The sequence below is a fragment of the Protopterus annectens genome, chromosome 9.part0 (genome assembly GCF_019279795.1).
Source record: "Protopterus annectens isolate FY-2018-M chromosome 9.part0, PAN1.0, whole genome shotgun sequence".
In the NCBI taxonomy this organism is placed as follows: domain Eukaryota; kingdom Metazoa; phylum Chordata; order Ceratodontiformes; family Protopteridae; genus Protopterus; species Protopterus annectens.
In genome coordinates, this window is record NC_056743.1 from 1150449360 (window position 1) to 1150462370 (window position 13011).

At 37.6% G+C, this 13011-nt stretch overlaps 1 protein-coding gene across 1 annotated transcript in view; it reads left to right on the forward strand.

Annotated features, from left to right (window-relative positions):
• LOC122810931 (lectin-like) overlaps positions 1-13011 on the forward strand; it is a 160955-nt gene that overhangs the window by 127231 nt on the left and 20713 nt on the right. The gene's annotated exons all lie outside the window — the stretch shown is intronic.

The window sequence follows — 13011 nt, forward strand, 5'->3', positions numbered from 1 at the left end:
GTTGGAGCTTGGAATGACTTCCCATTCCACCAGTTAATCCTCAATTGTTTTCCTCTTTTCTCTCTCTCCCTCTGTCTGTCAGCTGAAGATGGAATATTATTTCTACTAACACCCATATAAATATGATCCCCATCTGTTTGCTCTCTGTTCTTTTTAGATAACCACTTAGAACTCTACTTTCCTCTCTCATAACATCTCCCCAGTCATACTGGTACATGATACTGTCATTATTCTTCCTCTGTTCCCATCTTCATTCACACCCCTGAACACCCCTAAACCATCCAAAGTCATCACAGCTCAGTCCTAATACACCTACTTCTTCCTAATTCATTACTGACACACATCCATTTGCTTTTTTACAGGTTGTACAGTGCTGTGATCCTATAACATCATATAACATAAACTAACCAATTGAAAGTGCCATGAGCATCAACCCAGTGCAGCTTTTGGAACTGTTCACTGCTAACCAGTTATGAAAATTAACTAATGACCATCTTTCTACCACCATGCATACTCATTGTTGCTAGTAATTTTGTATTTTCTACAATGCCAGTTTTTAACTTAATGTGCCATACGTGTACTTGATGAAATGCAACCTGTCAGTTGTTTATGATCTATGGAACGTTTCTCCCTAGGCTACCACTAAGAATGGCTGCTTCCCAGTCAGCTATCTGGATTAACAAAATATAAATAAGTAAATAAATAAATAAAATAAAACATACATGGACCACTAACTTGATGAAACCAAACAAATGGAGCAACAGCTGTTTCTTAATTAAATCCTGCAACAATATAAATGCCAGAGCAGACTGCAAGTAGTCATGTAATTGTGTTTTATTTTTTCCCTCCTCTTATCTATTAGGTTAGCTTTCATCTTTACTTCCTTTTTCCAATAACATTACTCTTTCTGCCTTGGAAGGGTTTGCAAAATGAGATCCTCTCAAGCAGAACCTTCATGAACATATAGACTATTGTGAGAGAGTGATCGTCTTCATAAGAGCATTTCTCAGGAACTAGATGTATTATATTAACTTACCTTTAACTTTGCTGTAAACTGGCTAACATTTCTCTAAATATTAAATCATTGTCATATAACTTATATCTATTCTTAACCAATGTTTTCATATTATGTCTAATTTGGTATAATTATTTAAACTTTAGATTTTTTTGTATTGTTTTTAAAGATTATAAAATTATTGTTCTTAAAATGCTTTGTAATACTTTAGAACTTTCCTCCCCAGGGCTCTGCTGAAAATGGGCTCCTACCCAGTCAGACTTTCCTGGTAATCAAATGCCAATAAAAGTAAATTAATTATTAATTAATAAATAAATTATTTACTATTTACTGATCTTACTGATAATTAGAAATGGTATAGTTCCATAACAAACCTTGTAAATGTAGCTGCTGTCTCCTCCTCTGAATTTTCATGCCACTTGAAATATTGCAAGTTTAATATTAAACCCATATGACGAAACCACCGCATCAACAAACTCTATAATAAAAACAAAAAGTTCCTGGCCATTGGTAAAATATTAATACCTCATTATTATAAAAGGGATTTACAACTGGTAAGTAGGCCTCCCATGTTTACCCCTAGGAAATGTAAGATAAACTCTAAACTTACTGTTGCAACTAAAGAAGCTAAGATATAACTAATAACAATGTACTGAACTTATTTCCAACAGTACCTTCTTCTCTTACCCCAAGGGCATTGCAAAAACATTTGCAGATAAAGTCTCTTTCAGCTTCATTCCACTCATCTTGTTTGCCATTTGTCACACCCATTCTTTCTCACACCCTACCTCTTGATATTAGCTTGGACCAAATCTTTTTGTATTTTTCAAAATTAAAAATACTACTTCTCTTGACAATATCCTTGAATGTCTGATAAGTAGAAAGTCCCACCTAGCAAAACTCCTCAGTTAATTCTTCAGACCAAATCCCAAGTGTCTCTTATGGTTATGTTCCCAAGCTGTGAGAATGACAATTGTGATTCTCTTGTATAAAGGTGGTCTTTCTACTCACACCTGGAATTACAGGCCAATTTGTATTGACGGTATTATTTGCAAGGCTAAGGAATACATTATAGCTGAACTAATAAACAATGATAGAAGCAACCTTAATTATCAAGATACATGCCAGTTCAGCTTTTGAAAAGCAGATCATGTCTGTTCAAACTGGTGGATATCTTTGAAAGGCTTACTGAACCCATGGGGAAGGGGCACACAGTCCACACTGCTTATAAGGTCCTTGCCAAGCTTTTGAAACTATCTCTTCATGGTGGGATTATTGACTAACGTTCTCAATCCAGCATTAACCCATATATAGTTCACTGGATAAGTAACTGGCAATCCAAACCCAGGTCTATATTGGATGCTCGATCTTTCAAAAGTTCAAGTGTCATATGGTTGACACCATATGATCGAACTTTTGAAAGTTCGAACGTTTTAAAATGGAGATCTTCATACAGAGTGGAATGGAAAGATTTCCCTTTTCTGCACTGTAGTGCGATCTTGGAGTTGGTATATTTAAACAGTGGGGGGTGTGGGGGGTGCAGTGGGGCTTGCTTGCCCCCCTACTTAAAACGTTCAGGTAGGTTATTCATGTTATTTTTTTTTTTTTGGATGTTCGAACTTTTAAAAGTTTGATCATATGGTGTCGACCATATGACACTCGAACTTTTAAACATTCGAGCATTCAGTATAGACCCTCCAAACTCATATTGTTAAGTTCCGAGGTATTTGCTCTTGATAGAAAAATGTCACCAGTAGTATTGTACAGACTTCTATTCTGGGCCCCCACCCCCTTCTTGGGTATATATTTTTGTACCTTAAAAGTCAACATTAAAGATATATGGCTAACCAAGATTACTGATGACTGCAACCTGGGGGGGGGGGGTTAACAAATCCTGCTCTGATATTAAAATTTTCCTGTAGGGACTCACACCATTACCAACCATCATGGAGGAGCTGGAAGGCATGGTTTGTAGCACAGGCCCTGAGATGAATAGAGCTAAATCTGGGTTTTTCCTTTTGTCAAAGAGGACACAAATATAAGGAGGAATATCACTCTCACAGGGTATCAGAATCATTTTAGAAATGAAATATTTAAGGATCATGTTGAATGTAAACATGGAGAATGTGACAAAAAACAATTTCACCCCCATTTTGCAATATAGTTGGAGAGAGTACTTTCTGGCTGGAAGAGTTTGTAGATGCACTTTCTAGTGAGAATTCAATCTATCAGGATGTCTGTTTTGCCAAAAATCCTTTTTCTGTTAAGACCTCTTCCTCACTTATTATACTCCCCCAAGTTAAAAGAGCTCAAAACTTGACTTTTACATTCATTTGGGAAGGGAAGACTCCTAAAGTTAGTAGGAGGAAGATATTTCTTCTCAAGAAATATGGAGGGTTTGGGGTTCTGCACTTTACAAGGTATGATAGTGCAGTCATTGTTTGAAACTATACACAGGTGAGAGATCAGATTAAAATAGTGAATTTCAAGGCAGAACTGTATGTTAAATTTCTGGTTAAGCCCACAAGGGTATGCCCTCTGGCCTATAAAGTCTAGGATCCTGGAGGGATTGAGCTCTGGTTTAAAGCTGGAGGGAAGAGCCTAAGTGGAAAGGAATGTGGGATTGTTACTAAAAGTTCATTAGTCTGGAACTATCCTAGAATTCTAGGGTAATAATAAGCCCAATTGGTGGAACAGGTGGATCAATGTGGGTATGCTGTGGATATCAGATTTCTGGAATACGGCACATAATACAGTTCATTTTTGAGGCCAGCTACAACATATATATATATATATATATATATATATATATATATATATATATATATATACACACACATTTGCTTCAAAAAGCTGGTGAGAATCTTTTAGCTAACAGATTGTATATTAAAAGTGGTACAACAACACAATGCAGGCCTACCGAGTGTAGAGGTTATGCCTCATGTGTAGAAAATGGTGGGGGAAGAATGGGAAGGCATAACCAGTGGATCATATATATATATACTATATCACTAAGAAAAGATGGTAACATGGGTAGTGTAGTGTACATAGACTGAAGTAAGCAGTTGGACAATGCAATGCCCCATTAACAATGATCAGCTTGCATACATAACTCACTGGATCAAAGGTGGCCCCTATTAGCCAGGTTTGCGTACACAGAATTACTCTACAACTGGTATATGACGCTGAGCATTTTATATGAGACAGGTTGAAGCTATACTGATAAGTGTTGGCATTGCCAGGCTCCCAAGGCAAACTATTTCCCTTTGCTTGGGAGTGTCCTTGTGCACAGACTTTATGATAGAAAATGGTCAAGGCTATAGAGTGAGCACTACAGACCCCCCCCCCCCTTCCCACAGTACAGGATTATAAATTTTGGTTTGTTTGGGACAAGGCAGCACATGGTCTTGGGATGATGGACTTCTTTGGATTAGGACAGTGGTCTCCACACTTCTGAATTTTATGTTTTCTTGTTGAAAATGCTGTTCAGATGTGAACATCTCTGCATTCTATGGCTTACATTTTAAATTAAAATCTTGGCAGAACAAAAACACTGATATGGTAAAATGGACAATACATTGGAACATTTTTGTTCAACAGTTTTAAATATTGTTTAAGAGATTAATTCTATGGTTGGAACCACTGATGGGGTTTGATTTTATAATTGTATATGAACAGTACTGGAATATAGCCTGTATATGTTTTGTGTTCAGTGTTGTGACATGAGTTGCTATCTCTTTTTATATGGAATCAAAATAATGTGTATATATTAATAAAGAAATCTCTAGCAAGGACTAAAACAAATGTTTTGGGTATTAGTGATAGGCCTACTCTGAAAATAAAATAAAAAAAAACTCTCTCACCAATCAAGCCTTCAAAAATATGAACACATGACTTTTATCAGATGCCCTGTTCCTTGATCTAAAACAAGGTTTTAAATGGTTGACCACACTATGTTCCTGCATAAACTGAATGTGTGTGGTTTCTCTAAGAAGGTGACACACTGGTTTAAAGGCTATCTAGCCAACAGCTCATTTATCATAAAGTGAAAGGGAGCATTGTACTTAATGGAGCCATTAACAGGGCTGTTTCTCAAAGTTCTGTGTTTGGGCTACTATTCTTTGCTCTTTATGTAAACAATCTCCATTGGGATCTGCTAAATATCAACTGCATTCTTTATGCAAATGATATTGCCTTTACACTGACTGGAACCTCTTCCTACACTATTTCCAGATAACTGCAACTACAGTTTGAACAGATCTGGACTGGCTTGACTGCCCATCAATACTGTCAAAGATTCCATTATGCTACTACAGACCTCACAGAAACTTAGAAGCACTTAGCCTGTTATTATAATAGATTCCTCAGGAACCCCTGTGCCTTCTGCAACTACTTAGAAATATTTAGGGATTACCACTGATCAAACTCTTAACTTTTTTGCAGATACAGAAGTTCAGGTAGTCAAAGTTCTTCCTCAGCGAACAGTTTCCTATGGAATATCCAATTTGTTCTCTCCAGAAGCTAGGTGTGCTACTGCTATTAACATAAAAATCCTCAGATTGGAATATGGTCTTCCTATTATTACTTCCCTCTTTCTGTTCAAATTATCTACTTTATTTAGGCATCTGAGAACAAAATACTGAGATTTATATAACTGACTAATTTAAATGATCAGCGCTGCACTACACTTCTAAGAAAAAAGATCTACCAGTAGCTGCTCTATCCACCTTACATTTTTTAAGCTGCTCGTTGAAAGATACTGTCTGTTTAAAAAAAATGCTACACATCACAGAACCAAACCACTCACTTACATCAAGTGAAATGCTCCACTTGATAAGACCCCCATTGAAACTTATAAGCACCGAAATTGCCCGTTTTAAAATTGCACCAGCATTTTCGAAATTCCTTCCTCAATCCATTACAGCCATAACTAGCCCCAGACATTAAACATCAAATTAAAATAAATCTTGTTGCAGAAAGTAAATGTAATTTAGAAGGGAGCCATATAAAACCTTCATAACAAAACCTGTTTTCCTCTCTTCTATTTGCCCCCTCAGCCAAGCTACAGCTAATCTAAGCAAATATAGTTTTGATTTAGACCATGGTTCTAAATTGCTGGGCATTACTCAACTTGTCTATATATTCTAAGTTCTCTAATAATATTTTTCTTTTTCTTAAAATGACTTTTATCTGGACTCAGTCTTATTGTAGAGTTTTAATGTGTGAAGTGCATTTGTAATGAAGTGTTATTTGTAAATTACTACCTTTGTACTGTGTTGCTTTGTATATGCTAATTAGACATTTTACTAGTTGTGTATTTGTATTGTCTTACCAATTGTGTATTTGTATAATAACTTCCCTTCTTGGCCCAGGTCATGTCTGAAAATTTTCATGAGACTAGTCCACCCACCTGGTTAGCAAATATAAATAAAGGGATAAATCAATAAATGCACCATAAATTAATTTGGTCAGTCTAGCATAATCACTGTTTACCATATAGATTATATTCCACTTAAATTTGGCATAGTCATCAGGAATTTGGTACATATGTTAATAACAGACTTTCCTTTGAACCTTGCACAACTCTCCTCGTGGTTCAAAGGAGCTATAGTCCCAGTTTATGCATCTCTTATCAGGCCCATCATTGAATATGATATATTTTTCAGCATGCACCTTGCTAATCACCTAAACTGGACAGACCTTACTGTCTCCTTACTAATAAGATCTCAGGTATCAGCTCCTTTAGCAGCTCGGATCAACTAAAATCCTTGTCTCTTTGCTCAGTGGCACACAGACTCCTCAGGAGTAATCTCTGCTTACCCTTCCATGCTATGAACGACCCAGCACTCTTTGAACTCCTTCACTTAACTAGATCCAGTGGTAAAGCAAATATGTGCTGTAGAGTTCTAAACCTAGATTACCATATCAATACCAGGTGGCATGACAGATACCTAACCCATCATATTCACCATTTCTGAAATAGACTGATCTTACCTATTGAGCAGTGTACTTCCCTAACTACCATTAAGACTAGTCTGGATGACTGGATGGGTAACTAGCTAGAAACATAGGATACATAGAATGAGGGACCTTGCAGTTATACTGTGCCACTAAACCCAACCAAAAACAGAGCCCCTGTTATTTTGAAGGGCTGCTCCATTTTTGCATATTTTTTTCAGTGAGGATCTACTTTTTTATCATTCACTAGATATGCATTACAGAGATCCTATACATTGCCTTTCATCATCACAACATACTGCAGGTCTGACAGTTTTAATAGTAAATTATAGTAACAGTTACATAAAAAATTGTGCATGATATGTGCATTTATGTGTAGGAAGTCAGATACAAGTAGTTTTCAATATGTACTCCCTCATGTTGTAGACAGAATAAAGTAATACTGCACCAAATATGCTTGATAAGCAAAATGAAAAATAAAGGAGATTAGGAGATCAGGAGATCAGGAGACCCCCACCTGAAATAAAAAAGACCATAGTAAAGAACTTCTCAAAAGCCGACTTCACACTTCTAAAGACTAGTGTGGTCTCCTTTAAGGCCCCCAAGCCGGCGGAAAACAGTACTCAAGCCGCTGAATCACTTACAAATGCCTTCTACCAGCACCTACAGGACTGCATGGATAAGGCAATCCCAAACAAAACAAAGACTCTTTGTACCAAAGGCAAGCATCCAGTCTGGTGGACCCCAGCCATAAACAAACTCTACAACAAAAGGAGGAAGCTACTACAAGATAGAGCAAAATCCTTAAAAGGTAAGACACCCTTGATCACTATAAGTCAAAAACTAAGAGCTCTCATAAAATCTTCCAAAGCAAATTTCGAGAGAAAAATAGCTAAAGACTCAAAAGACAATCATAAGGCTTTCTTTAGCTATGTTAGAAACCTGGGAGGAAACTCCCAGATATGCTCAGAGCTAGTTCAAAATGATGTGAAGATTACTGATCCTACAGACATTGCCAACATACTGGCTGACAGGTTCAGTGCAAACTTCTCCCCCCCCCCAAAAGGAGGGATATCTATACCAAACGATTGCAGCCCCCCAAACATCTCCAGCGTCCAAGTGAAAACTGCTCTCTCCAAAGCAAAAAACACAGCATCCATGGGACCTGATGGTGTCCCCGGCTGTGTGCTCCATGAACTCAATGAGGAATTAAACCCACAGCTAGGACAGCTGTTTAATCAAAGTCTTACCTCTGGATACGTACCCAGGGAGTGGTGCACTGCAACTGTGGTACCACTTCACAAAGGCGGTGCCTCCACCGACCCTGGAAATTACCGGCCCATTAGTTTGACAAGCCTTATCTGCAAAGCCATGGAGAGGATCATAATGGACCTCATAAATAAAGACATAGGGAATTTGCAGACTTTGGATCCAACCCAGTTTGGCTTTGTCAAAGGCAGATCATGCCTTTTAAATTTGGTTGACTTTTTCGAAACAGTCACCAAAGCCATTGATGAGGGAAAGGCAGTCCATACAGCCTACCTCGATCTGGCTAAGGCCTTCGATACAATACCCCACTCAGGTATCATTGAAAAACTCATCAGCTTAAATGTCAACCCATACATCACAAGATGGGTTGCAAACTGGCTGAGTGACAGAACCCACAGGGTCAGAGTTGCTGGCGCCATGTCAGACTCAAAGCCTGTCACAAGTGGTGTCCCACAGGGCTCAGTCCTGGGCCCACTCTTGTTTGGCATCTACTTCTCCGAAGTACAAGCAAACACAGGAGGGTTATGGCTGACCAAGTTTGCAGATGACTGCAAACTGGGCGCCATAGTAGAAAACACATCTGACACAGATATCCTTCAGAAGGGTCTCACAGAAACGGATAACTGGTGCCAGAGCCACGGCCTAAAGTTAAATGCCAAAAAATGCATAGTCATACCCTTTGGGAAAAACAAGGTTACCCCTAGCTACCAAATAGGTGGCAATCCACTGAGCGCAGAAGAAGTTATCAGGGACCTGGGGACCCAGGTTGATAGTAGTCTGTCATTTGACACCCATGTAGCTAAAGTAGTTAGGAAGACCTTCTACATTGCCCACCTTATCATGAAGGGTTTCTCATCTAGATCAAGGGAGGTCATAGTCTCCCTTTACTCATCACTCATCAGACCAATGATTGAGTACAATGCCCCATTCGAATGTATCTGACCCGACACTTGCAGCAGCTGGAGAGGCCACAAAAGTTCCTCACCAAAAGGATAAAGGGTCTCAAAAATCTGTCCTATGCTGCCCGACTGAAAGAACTCCAGCTCTACTCAGTCGCACCGCTTGCTCAGAGGTGACCTTTGCCTAACATACAAGGCCATGTCAAACCCAGATTTGATGAATATGCTTCACCTCAAAAAATCCAGATCCATCAGAGCCACAAGGGCGGGAGACTTAAACCTTGACACGACTATTAATAGGACGTGCTGGAGGGATAGATTCATCACCCAAAGACTCCCTATGCTGTGGAACAAAATCCCGGTACATGTGAGGCAGAGCACCTCACTGGCCTTGTTCAAGAGAAATCTTGACCAATGGATGGGAGATCGCAGATATACCCCAGGGATTACCTCAGTGTCATTGCTCGACAGAGGCACAGCAAAATAATGGGTTTAGTTCCCCGTACTAAAGGGGTGGCGTAAGCCACAAAACGATGGGCTAGGCTTGTAAATGCCCTCGGGCAGATAGCCTAGTATGAACCTATGAACCTATGAACCTATGGGTGGGTAGGAAGAGTGTCACATTACCCTACATTATGTCAGTTTGGTATGTAAATTTATATACAGGATTATGATCAAATCACTGATCATAATGTATTTATTTTGTGTTTGAGACATGGTGCTAAGAAATTCACCTTGAGAGCGAAGCTTCAGAGGTGAATCTTGGTATCCATGTCGAGAACACATAAAGATTATGATTAGTGACCTGATCATAATTATTTGTAGTAATGGAGCTTTATCTGTTCCATGCACTACTAGTTACAGAAAATAAAAAATGCTAATCATTTGGCAGCTTTCAAAGCTGTAAAACACTTAGTGCTGTCAGAAAGGCAGTGTAACACAGTCACTTATGTTTATATTCACCTTGCAATGCCTCTCAAATGTCCAGATTTCTGCAGAATGTCCAGAGTTTTGGCTCATATATTTGGTCTGTTCCTCATAGAATGCTTGGTTTATAACACAAATTTCTGAGGATTGAAGGCACAAAATAATGACATACATTTGAGTTTCAGACCTTTTATTCTTAAGAAAATGTAGGCAAATACACATCCTTCTATTGTAGCTACTTTCTATGTTTATGAGAGGAAGTAAGGGTCACATTATTAGTACAGACAGCAGGCAGAAACAAATCTGTTTTTATTCTGATGTCTTTTGCTGATCAGTACTGGCAGATCTGAATGCCTAGCATGAGACCTAACCTTAAAAATGGACCAACCACCCACCTCCCCAATCATACCAATATCTCATTACTTAATTTTCTCTCCCCAGTTACTATAAACACTACTTGATGCTTGCACCTGTCACTGTGTGTTTAATATCTTCTTTTTTATTTTTACAATAATCACAGAGATTTGGATTTAATTTAAAAATTTTACTTCAAATTATACTGCAAAAAACACTGGCAGACATTGAATACAGACTTAACATGAGCAACAACAGACCTCTTCCCTTGAAACTCACATTCATTGAAAATGTATTTGGCAACCCATTAAACTACAAGAGATTTGCTAAGATTCATAATCCTAAAGCATATACTGAAACACTAATTAGTAGCTATGTGAATGGTACAGAAATTGAAAAGACTAATATGTAACACATTTGTTAACAGTGTGGAACAACCCACTGGATGTGTGTCCCTTTTCAGTGGAAACTCAGTAGCACTTTCTGGTGAAATGACTTGGTCAGAATCACATGGTAGACAAACAAATGCTGACAGAATCAAACTTTGCACTTGAGAAACAACTCATTAACAGCTCATAGACTGACTCATCTACACTAGCTATCAGGCAAGAGTGTCGTAGCCTAACACGGTGCATTTCACACCTGTGTGCCTGCAAAAAAAGAAGCTAGATTAAAATGAATTCATAGTTAAAATATTAAAATTAAATTCACAGACCAGTTTATTCATAGCTAAATAATAGCCACACTGTCAGCAGTCAACAAAACAAGGAGACCAAGGATTGTACCCAACTAATTATGGCTGATAAAATGATGCTACTGTTTACTACTGTGGGATGAAGGGACCAAGTCATATCTCTCAACCTGGAAACATCAAAAATCTGGACAAGGCCCATGAAAAATAGCTACAAATCTGTATGCTGATTAACATACAATTTGCATGGATAATTAACTAACCACACCCACTCCAATGGAATTGTGGGATACCAACTTTCAAACGCAAACTGAAGAACAGACAACCAAAATATGGCACCAGAGTCCCCCTGCAGCCATTCCAATGTCCCATTACCTGACTATTTCACCCCATTTACCATAAACACTAATGTGTGCATAATGTGTGCATGCTGCCTTACTTCTACAATGATTATTTTGATTTTATTTTTACATTTTATAGCACAATGCACACAAGCACTAATAGATATCTGCTAAATAAAGCAACACTGTCTCACAATGAAAATAGACTTGGCATTAAAACTTTTCAGACCTTAAGATTTTTTAACTACTATTCATAATATGTAATACTGAATCATACAGATTCATTAAAACAACTGTTTTAAGTATAAATCACATTCTAACTATCATGTAAACCTCCTAGCTGAGGTCACTAGTGAGATTCTTGTTTTACTTCAGAAAATTCACATTTACTTATTCTGTCAGCTTCTCAGATGAATGCTACTAATATTTTAAAAGGTGTGATTTTTTATTTGTACTTGACTCTGGGTGATTATTTATCCTTTTTTTTGTACAGAAAAATGAAACAAGAAGAGTTTAATACAGGCAGAATGAAAATGGATTTTAAATACAAAACAAAAGAAGCAAATAGAAGTAAGGTAAATAGCAAACATGAAAAGAAATGCAGTTATCCTGAGTGAATAATCTACCCTAAAATGCCATATTCTGTGAAATTCCTTGTTTTTATTAGTAATTATATAAAAAAGGAAGAATAAATCTTTATACCCCAAATCATGCCTCGTTCTTATCTAATCTGTTCATGGTAAAAGATAGGACATTAAAAGAAAACTTGCTTTTTGTAATTAATGCTGTTAGGGATCCTTTTTCTTTGAATTTCTAGGTTAACATTAAACAGATATGAGCTACAGATTCAGATGTAGTGGGATAAAATAATTAAATGAAGGAGAAGGAAGCCCAAACAAAATACTCTGCTGCTTTATGGGAGAGACAAAGTTTGTGGATTACCTGAATTGATGATAAGAATGAACTGTTTCACAGAACATTTTCAGCCACGTCCCAGACCACTAGGGGAGGCAAATTCAATATAGTTAAATTAGCATATTTTTCAGAAAATGGACTACATTAAAAATCCTGCAGGTTTAAGTGAGTTAAGAAAAGGATTAAACAATCTGGAACTGCAAAGAAATAATGATAACCACTGAACCATCGTAGTACCTCCAATAGGAAGGAAAGGAATAACTACAGTTTCCTATTCTACATATAACTTTACCACATGCTTGTTTTAATTGCTCCCTCTAATTCAAACACACTCTAACTAAGAAAACAGAAGAAAGTAAAGTTTACTTTTCAAAATATCAGACTCAAGCAATCTGTTCTCATACATTCTTTCTTATGTAGACAAATTGACTTAAATGTTTACTAAGACATGTGAGTCATGATATGTTTATAAGCCAGGATTAGTTTCTGAGATATTATTACCATATCTGACCTTACTGTTACAGTGAAGGAACAGAGTAACCGAGTAAGGAACCAGTGACTCTTCAGACTTTAAACAGCAACAGGCACCTCACAACAGTAACAAACTCCCACAGAGCAGAGAGTGCAGAGCAGATAAAAATG